Source organism: Lissotriton vulgaris, chromosome 4_1 (genome assembly GCF_964263255.1).
Source record: "Lissotriton vulgaris chromosome 4_1, aLisVul1.2, whole genome shotgun sequence".
Classification (NCBI taxonomy): domain Eukaryota; kingdom Metazoa; phylum Chordata; class Amphibia; order Caudata; family Salamandridae; genus Lissotriton; species Lissotriton vulgaris.
Genome location: NC_141691.1, coordinates 1,506,914,433 through 1,506,933,826, shown reverse-complemented (window position 1 = coordinate 1,506,933,826; position 19,394 = coordinate 1,506,914,433).

Below are 19,394 nucleotides of genomic sequence, written 5' to 3'. Positions count from 1 at the left end.
CTGTTGGTGCCATTCTATGCAGCATGTGAATAAAGACAGTTACTCTTGTTTTCTGTTTTGTCAGTGTCCTTACTGAATAACGTTATGTTGGTGTGTGCATATGTGTGGCTGTGCCCCATGCTCTTTTTTCACAGGGGGCACAGGGACTTCAGTTTTTTCTGACACTGATACTTGTGGCATCTGTGGTGTCAATGTAACTTGTGTTGTAGTTCTCATTTTCCAGGTTTTCAATTGTTGGCTACATTGTTCACATGTCAGGTTGGGGGGCACTGCCAGCACAGATTGTGACTCTGTTCACAGGTTTGCATGCAGGCTGGCAATGTCACCATGTATGTGTGTTATTCCTTCATGTGTGCCCAGCTGTGTATGTCAATGGTCATCTTGTGATGGCCCGTCATCCTGGTCCCATGGCCTACATTAGATGTGTGCTCTTGGGTTGTCAAGAGGTGTGCAGTGACTGACTACTACTTGTTATTTTAGTCACTTGTGATTATGCAGAGTGTGTGACTGGCACATCAGTGTCGTGTTTGTTTGATCATCCATGTGTCTTGATTCTGACTGGGCAGACCTGCTGCTACCCACTGCCATTATGGTTGTGTTTCTCAGGCATTGTAGGCACATGCTGCCTTTTAACCTCCTGTATGGCATGGTGTGTGTGGTGTAATACCATACTCTATGTGTGCTTCCTGTGCGTACTCTTTGTGGGCCTGGACTCCCTCTGACTGTGTTTTGTGCATTCCTGCCATGTCCAATGATGACGTGCAGTGCACTTCACTTGGATGTCGGCTGTCCCCTTGCTTTGTGTGTGTATATGTGCCTCCTCATCACTTCATTTGTGGAATTGTGCTGTGTGGTGCATTTGTTTGGGCTGGGGCTATGTGCCACTCAGGTTATTTCCCTGATTGTTCCTTTGTGGTGTTCTTGTGCTGTTTGGCAGTCATGGTTGCTCATATGCTGTTCAGCTGTGTGTGTTGGCCAGTGCTATGTTCAATTTGATTCCACCATTGTGTCCCAGATCTGTGCATCTGTTGTGGTTGTGTTGGATGTATGCGTGTTGCCTCTGTTGTTGTTTCACTTCCTGGGTCTGCTGTTGTGTTTGTGCTGTGCTGATTTGTGTTGTGTGGGTTGGTATTGTGTCACTCATGTCTGTGTGTGACTGGTATGCTTGGTGTGCACACACTTCTTGTTGTGCGTACAGTGCTGTGTGTATGTGGCCTTGACATTGCCTGATGTGCATCCCCTGATGTCCTGCAGTGTTTGTTCAGTTTTTTTGGCCTGTGCATCTGTAGCTGGTTTGATGTCGCTGTGTTGTTCTGTGATGGTGCACTTCTTGTGTGATTTGCGGTATGTTGTGTGTGCTTTGTTCCTGAGTGATGATGAGGTTGTGCACTCCTGTTGTGGCTGTGCTCCCATTGCCTTGCCACAGTTTGGCTGACAGGGTATGTCTGTTTTTGTTGTGGTTCTGTGTGTGTTTCATTTGGATTATATGTTTGTGTGATGTTTTTATGCAGACATTTGCTGTGGCATCCCTGTGTGTGATGTTTGTGGCTACACCCAGGGTGTGTGTTTGTTTTTGTGTGTATGGACTGGCAAGTATTGGCAGCCATCAGTGTGTGTGGCACTGGTGTCGTGTGATGCTGATGTGAGGGGGGTATGTGTGTACATTCCTCCTGGTGTTTGTCAGTAATGGAGTATGTATATGGGCCCTGTGTGTTCTGCTGGTGGTGTACTCCTGTGAGGTGGTTGTATGCATGTGTGGCTGTTCCCAGTTTGACTTCCAGGTCTTCCTTTGTTCCTTGTGCCTTTAATTGGTATTCCTTGCTGTCTCCTTTTGTTGTTGCACTGTGGTGCCGGTGGTTTGACTTCACTGACTGTACCAGCCTTGTGGGGTTTGATGGTCTGAGGGGGTGTTCTGTGTTCCTTGTCTTGTTTGTGATGGGCACATGGTTGTTGTGTGTCTCCATGGCCTTCCATTTGTGTACAACCCACTTTGGCTTGCTGATTTGTTGTGCTCCATTGCTGTTGTCATTGTGGGTGTCTGTGTGTCAGTGTGTGGTATGTATGTGTGACTGTGCAGGCTGTGTGTCCATGTGTATGTTTGTTCCTTGTAGGTGTTCATTCGATGCTTGTGCTCATGTTTGTTTCAATGTGTTTGGTGGTGTTGTGGTGTGTGTGTTCCCCTGGCACTGTGCTGTGTGTTGTGTGTTCCTGTGCAGCCACTCCTGCAGTGTCTGTCTCCCTGGTTGTTTGTTGTGTGATGCAGGGTGTGTATTCAGCTGGCTTGTTGTTGTGGACAGGATGGGCACATGGCCTGTACCTTCATGGGGTGTGCTGATATGCGGTGCAAGGAGGTGTGTCCCTGAGGTCTTGGTGCACTGCCTATGCCTTGGACTCGCCCTGCCTTCTGCATTGTGCGCATGTATTCCCTTGTATTCACCACTGCGGTGACGTGACCGGGCCATTGGTGCAGGATCACAGAAGATGTGTGTCCAGGATGCAGAGGGGTGACTTGGTGACAGGGGGGTCATGTGTGGGTGCCCTTGTGGATGTATTACTGCCCCAGAAGGGTGGCTGTTGTGGATTTGGACCCTGTGTCAGTCTGTGTGTTGTATTTGTGTAGTTGCGTACCTGCAGCGGCGTCCCCGGTGGGCCATGAGTTCATAGTGATGTAGCAGGTACAGCACCGGGAACACGTGTAGCGCGCGGTCCATGGTGGTCGTGACCTGGTGGAGGGGACCAGGACTCTGGTTTTGCGCACCGCTGTCGTGCTTCCGCCATCTCTGATTGTGCAGCGTCTCAGCTGCGGTGCATCGGCTTGTTTAGGGCATCCTAATTTGTGGAGCGGGGCGGATGTCATTCCGTACGGCGGTGAGTCTCCATTGGCTCACTCTGCCGTGGTGGCGGGCACACTTTGATGGCGGACTGGAATATACCTATGTTTAGCAATACTAATGTGGCAAACGTGTTCACTACTGCTCACGGGCAGAAAAATGCATTTTTCTGCACCGCCAGCACTGCAGTGGTGCCACCGCCAGACATCCTAATGGACCCCTAGGTTTTCTAACCTTAAAAACATATGCATTCATCACCACCCCCTTTTCTGAATCGTTTTTGGCCCCTATAGGTGTGGCAGGGTATACTCAGACATGAGTCCCTTTCTCACTGCACCATCAGGATTCAAGCAAGCCGGGCCGAAGACGGCTGAAATGCCAGAAACCGGTCCCCGGTAGCTTGTCTCCTTTCTGGTGAAGAATTGGCTTGGTAGTTTAGTCTGCCCTGTTCCCATGATGCACTGGGCCAGGGACAGACTGATTTGCATATAGCCAGGTTCTGAGCTGGGATGGTGCAGTGAGATAAATAACGGTGATGGATCAAGCCCTGATCTTTGGACTGGGTAAGAGTGGTCTGCTTAATTCAGACACTCTGTTCATCACCACCCCCTTTTCTGAATCGTTTTTGGCCACTATAGGTGTGGCAGGGTATACTCAGACATGAGTCCCTTTCTCACTGCACCATCAGGATTCAAGCAAGCCGGGCCGAAGACGGCTGAAATGCCAGAAACCGGTCCCCGGTAGCTTGTCTCCTTTCTGGTGAAGAATTGGCTTGGTAGTTTAGTCTGCCCTGTTCCCATGATGCACTGGGCCAGGGACAGACTGATTTGCATATAGCCAGGTTCTGAGCTGGGATGGTGCAGTGAGATAAATAACGGCGATGTATCAAGCCCTGATCTTTGGACTGGGTAAGAGTGGTCTGCTTAATTCAGACACTCTGTTCATCACCACCCCCTTTTCTGAATCATTTTTGGCCACTATAGGTGTGGCAGGGTATACTCAGACATGAGTCCCTTTATCACTGCACCATCAGGATTCAAGCAAGCCGGGCCGAAGACGGCTGAAATGCCAGAAAGCGGTCCCCGGTAGCTTGTCTCCTTTCTGGTGAAGAATTGGCTTGGTAGTTTAGTCTGCCCTGTTCCCATGTTGCACTGGGCCAGGGACAGACTGATTTGCATATAGCCAGGTTCTGAGCTGGGATGGTGCAGTGAGATAAATAACGGTGATGGATCAAGCCCTGATCTTTGGACTGGGTAAGAGTGGTCTGCTTAATTCAGAAACTCTGTTCATCACCACCCCCTTTTCTGAATCGTTTTTGGCCACTATAGGTGTGGCAGGGTATACTCAGACATGAGTCCCTTTCTCACTGCACCATCAGGATTCAAGCAAGCCGGGCCGAAGACGGCTAAAATGCTAGAAACCGGTCCCCGGTAGCTTGTCTCCTTTCTGGTGAAGAATTGGCTCGGTAGTTTAGTCTGCCCTGTTCCCATGATGCACTGGGCCAGGGACAGACTGATTTGCATATAGCCAGGTTCTGAGCTGGGATGGTGCAGTGAGATAAATAACGGTGATGGATCAAGCCCTGATCTTTGGACTGGGTAAGAGTGGTCTGCTTAATTCAGACACTCTGTACATCACCACCCCCTTTTCTGAATCGTTTTTGGCCACTATAGGTGTGGCAGGGTATACTCAGACATGAGTCCCTTTCTCACTGCACCATCAGGATTCAAGCAAGCCGGGCCGAAGATGGTTGAAATGCCAGAAACCGGTCCCCGGTAGCTTGTCTCCTTTCTGGTGAAGAATTGGCTTGGTAGATTAGTCTGCCCTGTTCCCATGATGCACTGGGCCAGGGACAGACTGATTTGCATATAGCCAGGTTCTGAGCTGGGATGGTGCAGTGAGATAAATAACGGTGATGGATCAAGCCCTGATCTTTGGACTGGGTAAGAGTGGTCTGCTTAATTCAGACACTCTGTTCATCACCACCCCCTTTTCTGAATCGTTTTTGGCCACTATAGGTGTGGCAGGGTATACTCAGACATGAGTCCCTTTCTCACTGCACCATCAGGATTCAAGCAAGCCGGGCCGAAGATGGCTGAAATGCCAGAAACCGGTCCCCGGTAGCTTGTCTCCTTTCTGGTGAAGAATTGGCTTGGTAGTTTAGTCTGCCCTGTTCCCATGATGCACTGGGCCAGGGACAGACTGATTTGCATATAGCCAGGTTCTGAGCTAGGATGGTGCAGTGAGATAAATAACGGTGATGGATCAAGCCCTGATCTTTGGACTGGGTAAGAGTGGTCTGCTTAATTCAGAAACTCTGTTCATCACCACCCCCTTTTCTGAATCGTTTTTGGCCACTATAGGTGTGGCAGGGTATACTCAGACATGAGTCCCTTTCTCACTGCACCATCAGGATTCAAGCAAGCCGGGCCCAAGACGGCTGAAATGCCAGAAACCGGTCCCCGGTAGCTTGTCTCCTTTCTGGTGACGAATTGGCTTGGTAGTTTAGTCTGCCCTGTTCCCATGATGCACTGGGCCAGGGACAGACTGATTTGCATATAGCCAGGTTCTGAGCTGGGATGGTGCAGTGAGATAAATAACGGTGATGGATCAAGCCCTGATCTTTGGACTGGGTAAGAGTGGTCTGCTTAATTCAGACACTCTGTTCATCACCACCCCCTTTTCTGAATCGTTCATTCCATTATTGACAAACCTCAGTAACTCGGAAGCTAACTAGAGGTGCCCCCGAGTGGGGTATTCAATAGGTGAAGTTGAAAACCCTACTTATGACTTTGTCAGTGGTTAATTAGGAAATGCATGCAAAATAATATTGTGCTTACAGTACCTATTAGCATATATTTAAAAGTTTTCCAGACAACTTCCCTGACAGACTTCTATAGATTTTACCTGCCGCGATTTAGCAGGGGGTCATCGGGGTGTAGCTTTTACCACAAAACTTGGATTGCAAGTCCCTATGCAAACCCTGGTTTGCACAACTACTACAGTCAGGATTAGGCCCATAGTCTCTATTGTGTAGCTGCAAAACAAATATGCAGTTGGAAATCCCTGTAACTAAAAATAGCAAACCATGAAAACTTACTCTGGTTTCGTTTTCAGTCTCAACAGTTTTGCCCATCATTACTTTTCAGAAAGACGAGCATGACAATCCAATTGCAATGTCACAGCCTTTTGCAAGAAAAAAAAGTACTTATTTACTGAAAAAGATGGAATATGTATAAAATATGTATAGACAGGGACCAACTCACAAGGACATTTAGAGATGTAAATATTTGTTCACGGCATAAAATGCCATTAGTTACATCAACCAGGAATCAACAAAAAGAATCATAGCAGGTGTGATTTGTTTTACTACCACCGATTTCTCCCTGACAAGTTCAGAGAAGTTCCTTGTCGCAAATCCTACCCCAGCGTTGTAATGTAGGTAGTGCAAAGCTTGTCACTTCGTATTTGACTGAGAACCTACAAACACTTTCATTTGAGGGCAATCCCACCCTGGAAATGGTCCGAGATTCTCTCCAGACTTACCAAAGGGAATCTGAGTGGTGGCGTGCAGCAAATCTACAGAGGTCAAAGGGCGCATTTGCATTTTTCTATAACATCCTGTTCAGTTCTATGTTGTAGTAACACAGCAAATGTACAATGCTTCATGAAGTCAATACCCTCCCTGCATGCTCTCCCCAGAGTAGTATGCATGACTCTGCATGCCCTTTATTAAGCTTTTTATATATGTCGCCTCATTTTTTCTTCTTAACTCTGTTATGCGAAGCTCTCTTATATATGCCAGGTCTTATTCGAACAATACAAACCTCAGACATATAAAGCAATTCATAATCTTTGCTATAAGAAATACCACTCAGTGTTGCTGATCTAGTACCTGTATAATCAAAAGAAACTATACATTTCTTTTTTCTTTTCGATGTCTGTACTGCATGCGATTTCCCAAATTCCAGCCACTAATAATGTATATAATTACCTAATTATTCAGTGGAAGAGCAAATGTGCTGCTCCATGGTTACCGTATCCCTGCCTCCAGTATGACCTTCAGCTTCTTTTGTGAACTGCAGAGCACATGATTATTTTCTTCGCTCACCAACAGTAACTATCTTCCTACTCAATTCAACTAATGACATATTCTTTCTCCTTTGTTAAATGTTCAGTTGTAGTGAAACTTTCTGGCTTCTTTCAATGCTTAAAGGGCCCTAGTCTCAAAGGAACACGTACACTTATGTCTAAATTTGCTCTTTATCGGTATTCACAAACAAACACTTTAATTAATAGTAACTATCACTGTTGAGACTCCACAGTTTACGGCCCCTATGGTGAAGTCTCCGATGTCATAAAGTTACTAATAAATTGTTTTTGGTGAATACTGAAAAAGAGTAAACATACCTAAAATGTAAGTTTACCTTTGTGAATAAGGCCCCTAGTTTTTTCAAGGGTGTTTAATGATTTGTATTTGCTTTTCATAACCACTAATTATTTCTATAAAAAGGTCTAGGCCAAATTCCTCGAAATCAGTGCAAAATGTGCCCATGTGAAAACAAGGATTTTGCACATTTTCATTAGGGGTGGGTTTGAAACTGAGGCCTGTTTTGATCGCTACGTCTGCTTCCACGAGGCAGTCTTGATCTCCAGTGGCAAATGCAGACGAGACACCGAAGAAAGAAGAAATGGCCACTCAAAAAAACACGAGTTAGCTATGTTTTAGCTGGTGAAAGAAAATGTGGTGCTCACTCATAGACAATAGTAGCGAACCATTCAATCAATCATTTATTTACAGAGCACAGCTAATCACCCTATGAGGGCATCCAGGTACTGGGGGAGGAGTGCTGTTACTGGGAGTTGTCAGTTGAAGATCCAAATTTTTAGGCCGTTTTTGAAATTCTGCATGAATGATGACATCCAGAGGTGGAGGGGGAGGCTGTTCCAGGTCTTTGCAGACAGGTAGAAGTAGGTGCTGCTGCCACTTCTGCTTTTGTTAAAGTGGGGCATGTAAGCAGGGCCGGACTGACTACCGGGCAGTTTGGAATGCTGCCGAGCTGCTGGCTCATTTTATTGCAGTGGGGGCTGATTTCGATCATGGAGACCTGTGTGTGATTCGAAATACTAAACGCAAAACGAATTTCGTTTAGTACACGCAGGTCCCCATCAACGAAATATACCCCCAGCTCAGCAGCATTCCAAACTGCCCAGTAGCCAGTCCGGCCCTGCATTTAAGTGATGGAGAGGAAGGCAGAGCATCATTGTCATTCGGTTTGGAGGAAGTTCAGTCTGTTGTTGAGGTAGGCTGGTCTTTTGTTGTGTATGGCCTTGTAGGCCTGGGTAAAAAATTTAAAATGGCACCTTTTGTGGACGAAGAGACAGTGGAGTGTTCAGAGGTAAAGGGGGTTATGTGGGCTCTTCTTGAGAAGTTGTGGATGAGCCTGGCTGCTGTATTTTGAATGGCTTGCAGTCTTTTCAGCAGTTGTGTGGTGATGCCAACATAGAGGGAATTGCCATAGTCCACATGGCAAGGCAGACACTCTGGGTTCTTTCAGCGAGGAAGGAAACAACCCATCTGAGGGCATTACTTGGATACCCATCTGGAGGAGTCCATTTATTCGGATACCCATCAGGAGGAGGGTGTAGTGGGTCCCGTGTTTAAGGCTGCAGAGAGGTCAAAGAGAAATAGATCTGTGTTGTTTCCCTAGTTTAGGACAGCTCCAATGCCATTGGTGGCTGCAATTGGAATCCAGATTGGGAGGGTCCAAAAGGTTGTTGATTTCCAGGTTGTTGGAGAGTTAGCTGTTTATTGCTTCTTTCAGAACCTCAGCTGGGAAAGGGAGCAGGAAGATGAGCCAGTAGTTCTTGAGTTCTTCCGAGTCTGCGGTAAGTTTTTTTAGCAGAGGTTTTACTTCTGTATGTTTCCATCGTTCTGGGAAGGAGACTGAGGTGACTGATGAGTTGAGGATGGTGGTGAGTTCCTTACTGATGGTGTTGCTTCCCAGGTTAAACATGTGGTGGGGGCAGGGATCCTTGGGTGCTCCTGATTGAATTGAACACATGATGGTGGCGGTGGTCTGCATGGTTAGTTGATTCCTGGTAGTTATTATTGTGGTTGATGTTGTGTTGCTTCCTTTCGAGGAATTCTTTGAGGGTGTTGCTGGGCAGTTCGAGGCAAAGCGTTCAATGATGTTGCTGATTGTTCTGTAAAAGAATTCAGTGAGGGTGTTGAAGATGGTGTTCTCAGTTGCTATGGGGTTGGCGAACTCTTTGATGATGCTGAAGGGCATCCTTTTTGGTCTTATTCAGAAATAGATGGTATTCATTGAGAGCCAAATTGAAGATGGATCAGTTGCTGGGAGCCCTGCTGGTGTACCAGATCCTTTGCAGTCATTTGCATTTGTGTTTGGGGGATTTTAGTTCAGTAGTGAACCAGCTGGTGTGTTTTGGTGGTCTTTCTTGTCTTGAAGGCTTGAGTGGTGCAACTATGTCAGCGCATTCGGTGCTCCAGGTGTAGAAATTGTTGACATCCACCTCAAGGGTGGCAGTGGTGTCTGGTGGGCATATGGGAATGCTGTTGGTCCGTAGCTTTTCTGTGACCTTGATGTAGCTACTGTGGTAGGAGCTGGTTTGTTTGATGGGGGTGGTCATGATGGAGAAGTGGATGATGGAGTGGTCGGACCAGTTGATTATGGAGGTGTGGCTATATATGATTTCATTGCTGGCCATGAAAATGGGGTCCAACGTGTGCCCCGCTATGTGCATGTGGTTGATAATGTGTTAGGTGAGGCCAAGGTTGTTCACAATTTTGGTTAGATTTGATGTCTTAGTGTTGTTTGGGTCATGGAAGCGGAAGCTTGCTTTTTGTCTCTCTTTGTATCGCTTCCTTTTCTTCCATTCCGTTTGTTTGGTAGTCATTGGTCCTAGTCTTCCATGAACTCTTTCTGGTCTGTCCTGTTAAATGTTCTCTCCTGCCACTCTGTTTCTGTAGTAGTCGCTGATCCTAGTGTTGTGTGCACTCTTCCTGCTCTGTCCTTTACATGGGAAATACTTGCCTTATGTTTGTATATTTCAGTCGTAAACCTGACCTTGATTCCAGTTCTGCCTATCACTGAGTTCAGTTCATGTTTCTGTTTTCCATCCACTGCTATCCTTTGGATTTGTGCATGTTTCTATTATAATCTTGATTGCAGTTGCCACCAAGAGTGCCGCTTAGATTCTGAGGATTGTGTCTCTGGCAAAGAGTACAACCCACTGCTCTTTCACCATAAGAGCTGCTGGGTGACTCCCCTAACTCTGTGAGATTAATTTACTAATTGCTTTTTTCTAAGATCTTGTCACTGCCCAGAGAGATTGCAATCAAAAGAGTGTACAATCTATCATTTATGATAGTTTGCCTATCATTTCCCTTGTATTCCTATTGTAGTGCTAGTGTTAGCATATAGTTTCCTTTTGAAGTACATCTGTGCATGTACACCTCTGCCATGTGGCACACATACATGCTCTAAGGGCATGTATGTGTGTCACATGGCACACAAGCCAGAATCAGGGGTGCAACAGGGTGTCAAAGTGACACCCTGTCCCCCTTGACAATTCGGTAATTTTACCGAATCAGTATTTACCGATTCGGTAGTTGACATTGATTCCTATGGGCCTCAAGGCCCATAGGAATTAATGGCAATTACCGAACCGGTAAATACCGATTCGGTAAAATTACCGAATTATTTCCTACATCTCATTTACCAAATCTAGAATACTGAATCAGTAAAATTCGGTGTTCTATAGTCGGTAAATGAGATTTACCTACATTGGGCCCCAAGACTTTTCTTTTTTTGCATTGCCTTCTGATATGCTGTAGGGGCCTATAGCTCAAACTCTTTAACTCTCACCACACACCATGCAGTATGATCCATCAAAACAAAAAGAGAACCCTAGGACATATCACCCAGCATCATGTCATGCATATACAAGTACAACAAATTCACACACCACCTTCTCTTAGTCAACTCGAACAACTTGATCATAATCTCACTCATCACTTCACTAAACGAATAAATCCAGCACACTTTAGTATGTTATGTTATGCAGATTTGTAAAGGGCGCTAATCACACATGAGGGTATTCAGGTGCTTCACAGGCGGGTCCTATGTAGTGTAGTCCTTTTGTAAGTGTGTGTGAGGAGTTTGAATTGAGTATGTTTGTGTATGGTGACCTAGTGGAGTTTCCTGGGGTGTGGTGTAATATGGGTGTGACACAGTAAGCTGAGAATGTGTTTCGCGGGACGCAATCTAGAGGGAATGAGAGAGGTAGACGAGGAGGGAGTAATGCGTCGTACGGTCGTACTGACATAGCGGAGGACCAATGTGCATATTGTAAAGAGTTTGGGCATTGGGCTGAAGATTGTCCGGTACTTCGTGAGCAGCGTAGTCAGCGTGGTCGAGGAGGTGGAAGGTCGAGAAATAATTATTCAGGAGCGAGAGGTGGCGAAAGTGATCGTGGTAGGTTTGAAACGAGGGGCCGTGGTCAGGATGAACGAAATACTTTTGATAGACGAAACCAATATCAGATCTCGGAGGGTAAAAATGTGGAGCATCAGGATTATGTGCATGCATAGGATTGCGTAGGATGGGGTACGAAATCAGTTGAAGTGCCAGTAGATCAAAGAGGTCCATATGTATCAGCGGGCATTTTGGGTTCTACTGATCAGTTTTTAGTTGACACAGGAGCTACTCGTAGTGCTTTGTCCAAAAACTTGGTTCCAAGGGCTCCCCTGTCTGGCGAAACGATAACATGTATAGGGTTTGATGGCACACCCTCTCCTAGCCCATTATCACAACCTCTTGCACTTTGCATTGACAAATTTTTTAGTTTTGGTCCATTTTTGTTGTCACCTCACACTCCAGATAACATTATGGGCATTGATTTGCTCAAATATTTTCGAGCAACGATACGCTGCGCTCCCGAAGGAGTGTGGGTTATTTTGAATGACAATTACCCAGATTCAGACAGATTTTGTACCATACAGGAAATAGAAGCATTAGCCTCTCTCCCTCACACGTTGTGGGCGACCTCAGATACGGATGTGGGACAGATGCTTATTCCACCTATTCGAATTACTGTCAAGGAGGGAGTACTTTTGCCACGTGTACCTCAGTATAAGATCTCTAGGGAAGGTGAAATTGCCTTGACGCACATCGTTCAGGATTTGATCATTGCAGGAGTAGTTGAGGAAGTTCCTTACAATGTCTGTAATAGCCCTATTCTCCCAATTCTTAAGAAAGACACTGACGACAAAGTCTATTGATTTATTATTGATTTGAGAGAAATCAACAAAATTGTCATCCCTCAATATCCTGTGGTGTCTGATATCACGACATTGCTTACATTGGTCCCCCCAACAGTGACGACATTCACTGTCATTGATCTCAAAAATGCATTCTTTTCCATCCCCATCCATCCCGATAGCAGATATTTATTTGGCTTTACGTTAAATAATAAATCGTATAGATTTTGTCGTGTTCCTCAAGGTTACACAGAGAGTCCTAGTATCTACAGCCAGGCTTTAAAACGACAGCTTGATTCTTTTGAATTGCAATCTGGAGTGGCCCTTATACAGTATGTTGACGATCTCCTATTGGCCGCAGACACTTATGCACAATGTGAGGAGAGTACACTTGCTTTGCTTTCCTTTTTGGCTCAGAACAACCATAAAGTTTCTAAGAAAAAGCTTCAATACTGTAGACCCAAGGTGACCTACCTCGGTCATCTTTTGTCTAAGGAGGGGCGTGCATTAACATCAGATCGAATTCAGGCAATTTTAGATACACCAGTCCCCCGTACTCAGAGAGATGTACGCGTCTTCATAGGACTAACGTCCTTTTGTAGACAGTGGATTATGGGGTTCTCACACATTATAAAACCTTTGTTAGCGTTACTGTCTAAAACTACACCAATGCCCCTTGAATGGACAGATGAATGTCAGAATGCTTTTGAGCAATTGAGACAGGCCCTTTGCTCTGCACCCATGTTAGGTACACCAGATTACACAAAGATTTTCACATTGTACGTGGACGAGAAAGATGGGTGCGCGTTATCAGTGTTAGTGCAAGCACAAGGGGAAAAACAGAGGCCATGCGCGTATTTTTCAGCCATTCTTGATCCTGTAGCACGAGGGTTACCTGGGTGTTTTCGAGCAGTGGCAGCAACAGCAGTAGCTATACGGCAGAGTGAGGGAATAGTGTTATCGCACAAACTGTTGGTGCTAGTTCCCCATGCAGTAGATGCCCTGTTAAATCAAACAAAGACTCAATATCTTACCAGTGCCCGTTTAACAGGATATGAGCTCACACTTTTGGTGCCACATATCACACTGAAAAGATGTGCTACCCTGAACCCTGCCACTTTATTGCCTTATCCGGTTGAAGAGGGTCAGGAAGAAAAACATCACGATTGTGTTTTCCTGACTGAGGAGCAGACAAAGGGTCGTGTCGACTTACATGATATGCCACTTCCAGATGTGGATGGGGAACTGTGGGTTGATGGATCGTGTTTGAGGCTGCCAGATGGCATGACTTCCGCAGCATATGCGATCACGACACTTAAGACAGTGGTAGAAACAGCACGAATACCACAGAAATCGGCTCAAGCAGCAGAGCTGATAGCCTTGACAAGAGCCTGCGAGTTGAATGCTGGCCTATGTGTGAACATCTACACAGACAGCCGGTACGCTTTTGGAGTAGCGCATGACTTTGGCCTACTCTGGAGAGAGCGTGGGATTCTGACCTCTCATGGAGTACACATTATGCACGGAGAACTAGTGCGTGATCTCCTAAACGCGTTGCTTTGCCCAAAGAAAGTAGCGATAATTAAATGCAGTGCACATAAAAAGGTCACTGACAAAGTGGGACAGGGCAATGCCTTTGCAGACAATATAGCACGACAAACAGCTATGTCTCGAAATGACTCCCCCATGTATGTAGCGAAGTCACAGGCTGAGCGATGGCATGATGCTAGAGCAGAGATACTAGACATCCAAAAATCAGCGACTTAAGCAGAACTCGTTACATGGGCAGCGGAAGGGGTACTGGATGACGAGGGTTGTTGGAGGAGTAAGGACATGGAGAGATGGAAATTGCCTGCAGCTTACTTGCAGGCGATGGTTCAGATGACACATGGGTTAGCACATGTGGGAGCTCTTGCAATTATTCGATTGTTAACACGAGTTTGGGAGCATCCTGAGATTGTCAATACTGCTAAGAGAGTAGTGCAGACCTGTTTGATATGTTTACAGCACAATCCTGCAAAAGGGACACATACTCCGAAAGGAGGGTTCGTTCCACCTTCTGCACCATTCGAGGTACTTCAAATGGATTATATCCAGCTTGAGCGCTGCAATAACCTTAAGTATGTCTTAGTGGTGGTGTGTGCCTTTAGCAAATGGGTCGAGGCCTTCCCCACGAAAGATAATACAGCTTTGACGACAGCTAAGGTTTTGCTCAAAGAGTACTTCCCTCGATTTGGAGTTTGCACATTTTTGTGGAGCGATAATGGTCCTCATTTTATTGGGAAAATTGTGGAGTATGTACTAAAGGGACTGGGGATCCAGCAGAAGTTTCATGCTGTGTTCCACCCTCAGTCAGCAGGTCTTGTTGAGCGGTACAATGCCACGTTGAAGTTGAAACTGGCTAAGATTTAGGCGTCCACATTATTGAAGTGGCCGGATGCCTTGCCCCTAGCATTGCTCTCTCTTAGATCAGTGCCCCACTTTCGAACTGGCCTCACACCTTATGAAGTGGTGTTTGGAAGGCCTATGAACATATGGGGAGTTCCTAAGCCGCGATTGTTGCATGATGTGCCTTGTATAATGATGAACGATTATTTGGCACGATTAACAAATGATTTGCTTTCTATTCATCAACAGGTTCGAGAAGCGCTCCCTGACAATTCCATTGGAGAGGCCCATAGTCTCCGTCCTGGGGACTACGTAATGGTGAAGTCGTTCGAGAGGGCAAATAGCTTGGAACCGAGGTGGCGTGGCCCCGAGCAGGTCCTTTTGGCGACTCGAACGGCTGAGCGAGTGACTAACAGAAAGCGGTGGGTGCATTCAACTCACTGCCGTCGCGTCTCTCCGGACCTGGTGAAACCTACCGTGTTGTCCGACTACAAAGAGATTTTGGATAAAGAAAAGAGCCCAGCTGTGACATCGGCCGAATCTCAGGGAGCCTTCCCGGACCACACTGTTTCTGGACGACAGCGCTATGATCTGCGGCCAAGATAGGAAGAAGATTTTTGTGCGAGACTGGTTGGTTACCGCTCTGGGGTTTGTGAAACGGAAACCGGGAATCTCAAGGGGGGGGGGATCAGTTCTGCCAAGAGTAGCGACACCCGTCTTGACCCCGGAAAAGAAAACAACGGCTACCTCGGAGTTCAGCACCACTGTTTTTGTTTTTAATTTTTGTAGTTGTATATTTGAGACATTGTGAACTTTGAACTATGGCGGTTTCTGCATCACGAGACAAGAGAATTCTTGGTGCCATTTTGTTCGTATTGACAATTGTGGTGATAGCAGTAATAGCCTGGGTAGTAGAACTTGTGGTGCCTGTACGAGAACATTTGCTGCCGACTACCCCGGCTCCGTCTGAACATTTTCACTTCACCTTACCCTACCATGAAGAACGGCACCGACAGACTTACTTGAACAATAGTTTTATTCAGATTTTGCTTCATACTCATAATATGACGAACACTTCTAACTGTTGGGTGTGTGGGATGTTGCATGGTCATCAGAAGAAAGGGGGCACCCCGCTCATCCCACTCCCATTCTCCCACAATGGTTCCTGCAACCCCCGGTATACTCTCCTATTCACTTTACGATGGCCAACAAAAGGGGGGGTGCTTTTCCGTTTAAACAAGATATGTTATCATGACCGGGATGGGTATCCACGAGCTGAGGGTACTCGATTTGAATGGGAAGAGTACCGCCCCGATAATGTGTCTGCACCCCGCATTTACAGCAATCAAAGGAACATCAATATGTCCAGTTCACATGTCATTAATGTTATAAATACCAAGGCTGATCTCTGCATACGTAATAAAGGTACAATCCCGGTTGGAAAAAGTGAATGTAACACCACACTTACATTTGACAGTCCGAATGGCATAACATTTGTGGCATCTCGAAATACATACTTTATCTGTGGTAATAAAGGCTATCATCAGCTCCCTTTAGGATGGTTAGGCACATGCTATGTATCTTTTGTATTGCCACCTGTATTCATTGCCCCACCAATGTATCACAATGACTACGTGCTCTATCACGACTTTGTGTTAAATCGAGTTAAACGTACTGTGGTTTTGGACGACATTGATCAGACCGATACTGCCTTACAACAATAAGTAGACTTTAATTTGGGATTGTTTTCCTTTGTGGGGGCTGCTTTGAACAGTCGGAAAATACGACGACTGACTCGTGTAGTTGAGGGTGTAGCTAATGACACTGCTATTGCACTAGGGAATATCACGGAGGAACTGCAAATTTCTAGAATTGTTACACTCCAAAATCGCATGGTTCTTGATGTGGTTCTAGCTGATCGAGGGGGGGCGTGTAGAATCATTGGAAGTAGCTGCTGTGTATACGTACCAGATAATTCGCCATCTGTTTATGATGCAATCTCTAAACTTCACAAAATCGCTGCTGAAATACACCCGGACAATGGTACATGGACTCTTTCGGGGTGGTTCTGGTCGATGCTTAGTACTTGGGGTTGGAAGCTGCTGACAATTTTATGTATTATAGTTGGGATACTATTTTTTGTATGTTTATGTATACAATGTGGCCCTGCTTTATGTTCCATGTGTTTATCAGCCTGTAGTCCATCTAGACGAGCTCTTGCCCAAAAAGAAATGATGCTTCATACAGAAGTAGCTCAAATAATGTCAATTGATATTGAAGATGAGTATCCCGACTACGTCCACTATGAGGTAGCTTCAGCTAAACGCTAAAAGGGTCGTCTGTCGTAATATGACAATGGCTGGGTTAGCGCTTAGCTTTGCTACACGTTATTTCCCTTAACTTGGCCTTACTCGAAAACGCCATTTTGTATGTTACGGCGGCCATTTTAGGGAATGAGCGGCCTCGTGGTCAGCATGCCCTTTAGTCCGTTGTCCGTACCGCTTACCACTCGAGTTTGCCCAGCAACAGGCTATTTTTAGTAACGGTCAAGCCTGTACATGTGCAGTTCCAACTGACCAGTCACCCCCCAGGAATGTTCCGCCAAACTGACCAGTGGAGTTGTAACCCCTCCCATGAGTTGGCTGGGCTCCAAAAATGACCATATATGTACATAAACTCTGTAACCTTGTACCGCCAATCTTTTCATTACCTGTAAAGTGTATAAAAGAAGGACTCACACCAACGTTCGGTGTGATACTTCTTGCATTGCCGAAGGGTGCTGTAGGAATGTACCACCACCCCATGGGGTCTTGATAAACTTGTCTTTTGTACTTTTCAGTTTCCGTGCCAACAGTTCTTTTGGTGTAAGTGGGTATTTCTGCGGAGCATGTAGGCCTTGGGAACCCAATACCACACTCTATTTATGAAATGACAATACCCCATGTACAATATGTAAACCCGGCTAATTGGAATCATGTTGGCATTTTTTTACGATGTATTTCACATGAATTGAAGCCTATATTGCTTTGATTATTTTTCCTTACCATTTGTGTTTACAATTCAATTGCATTAATGTTTAAAACAGAATGAGCAAGGATTTGATTGAAAGTGTGATATATCCTGTATTTGATTACATTTATAACTGCTATTGGTTCATGTCAAAATGTCCGCCGTTATTATCACTTTTGCACATTGGTGTTTTTACGTGGTCACGAATATAAGAAGGCGACTAGATTGATTTGGTGAGCGTGACAAAGCCGTAATGGCAAAACGCATCGTTTTTCTACTTGCCTAAATAAACTTTACTTGCAAGTTAACCTGGGTGTCCGAGCATCATCCTTACCAGGACGTGTGTTGGAGTAAATTCATTGGGATACCGGCTACCCTTCATACATATACATATACACATACAAATGCAAAAGCCCAAAATTGAGGTGCCGCACACAAGTGTGTTGAAAAACCTTCTTTTATTGGTAAGTACCAGGGAAACCGCATCCGAAGGAGGCCCAGCTGCACACAGTCTTGCGCCGCACTCAGCTTACTGCTCCTACACACTGATGGGTTAATTTGGCAGTGCCACATAAGTTTGTCGTGGGAGTTACAAGGTGCCAACGACCATTCCTAAGTTAGCATGAGTTTGTACCTTGCATCACAGCTATTTTAGCCGCTTTTTCCACACAACTGTGAATGGATTGCTTCTCGTAAACACTTCTGTTTCCGCTGCTTTGCATGGGAACTGTCTGCCTTTCACTATTTCTGATGTGCACTGAGTTCTCATCTGTACGCTGAATTCAAGAGCAGAAAACAACATTGCTGGTTATTCAGCTTTTGCCCGTCCCACACACATATAGAAATACCATGGAACAAACCTCCGCTTCTGAAATTTGGAGTGATTTTAATTTTGCACAGGATGCAAATGACACACACTTAGAGAACAATCTTTCCTGAGAAAGAGCTGTGCACATCTGGAGGTTTCAATCCTATCATATAAGACTTGAGGTAGGGGTTCTGCTGTCCAAGCCCAGAGGTCTTCCTCTGATATAATAAACATGGCTTGTTGCACGGGGACGGTGGTTAGCGCTATTTGGCTTAATCCACTGACATTATAATATACTTTCCCCATTTGTACTTTATGCAATTGTAACCATGCTGGTTATATTGTTTAAATGCATTTCTTTGCTCACCCTAGCACGTGTACTACTATTTTACAGAGCTCGTTAGTTCAAATAAACATTTTAAACTATGCAAAGTCTGTAGTTACTCACATTGTCAACAGGTATCAGTGTCTAAGCGAAAGACTGTCTTGTTCCCACGAATTATGGGAGAACATCAGTCGCATTGTTTCAGGATATCTAATCATTGGTAGGTCCACAGTACTACGGAGTGCGAATCAGCCAGAGGTCTTCCACTAATATAAGAAACATAGTTCGTAGCATATGGAGGGTGATAAGCGCTGACATTATAATACTCTTTCCTCAATTGTAACCAAGCTGATTCTATTGTTTACATGCATTTATTTGCTCACCTTAGCACATGTACTACATTACAGAGCTTGTTAGTTGAAATAAACATTTTAAACTATACAAAGTCTCTGGTTACTCACATTCTGAATAGGTATGAGTGTCTAACCGAACCAGTGTCTAGTTCTCACGAATTCTGAGAGAGGACCTGAGTCGCATTGTTCTAGCTACCTAATCATTGGTAGCTCCGCTGTGGTACAGAAAAAGAATGACAAACTATAGCTGGCCAGATACAGGTTTCTGTGCACTGAGGCGTGTTTTTGGTACACCACAAAATATCCTGGTTTCTTGTGACCTGGGGAGCGAGCCGCAAGCCGGTAATGTGGGGAGGGGGACCTTAAAATGGGGATCTCCCACAGACAGAGCTGC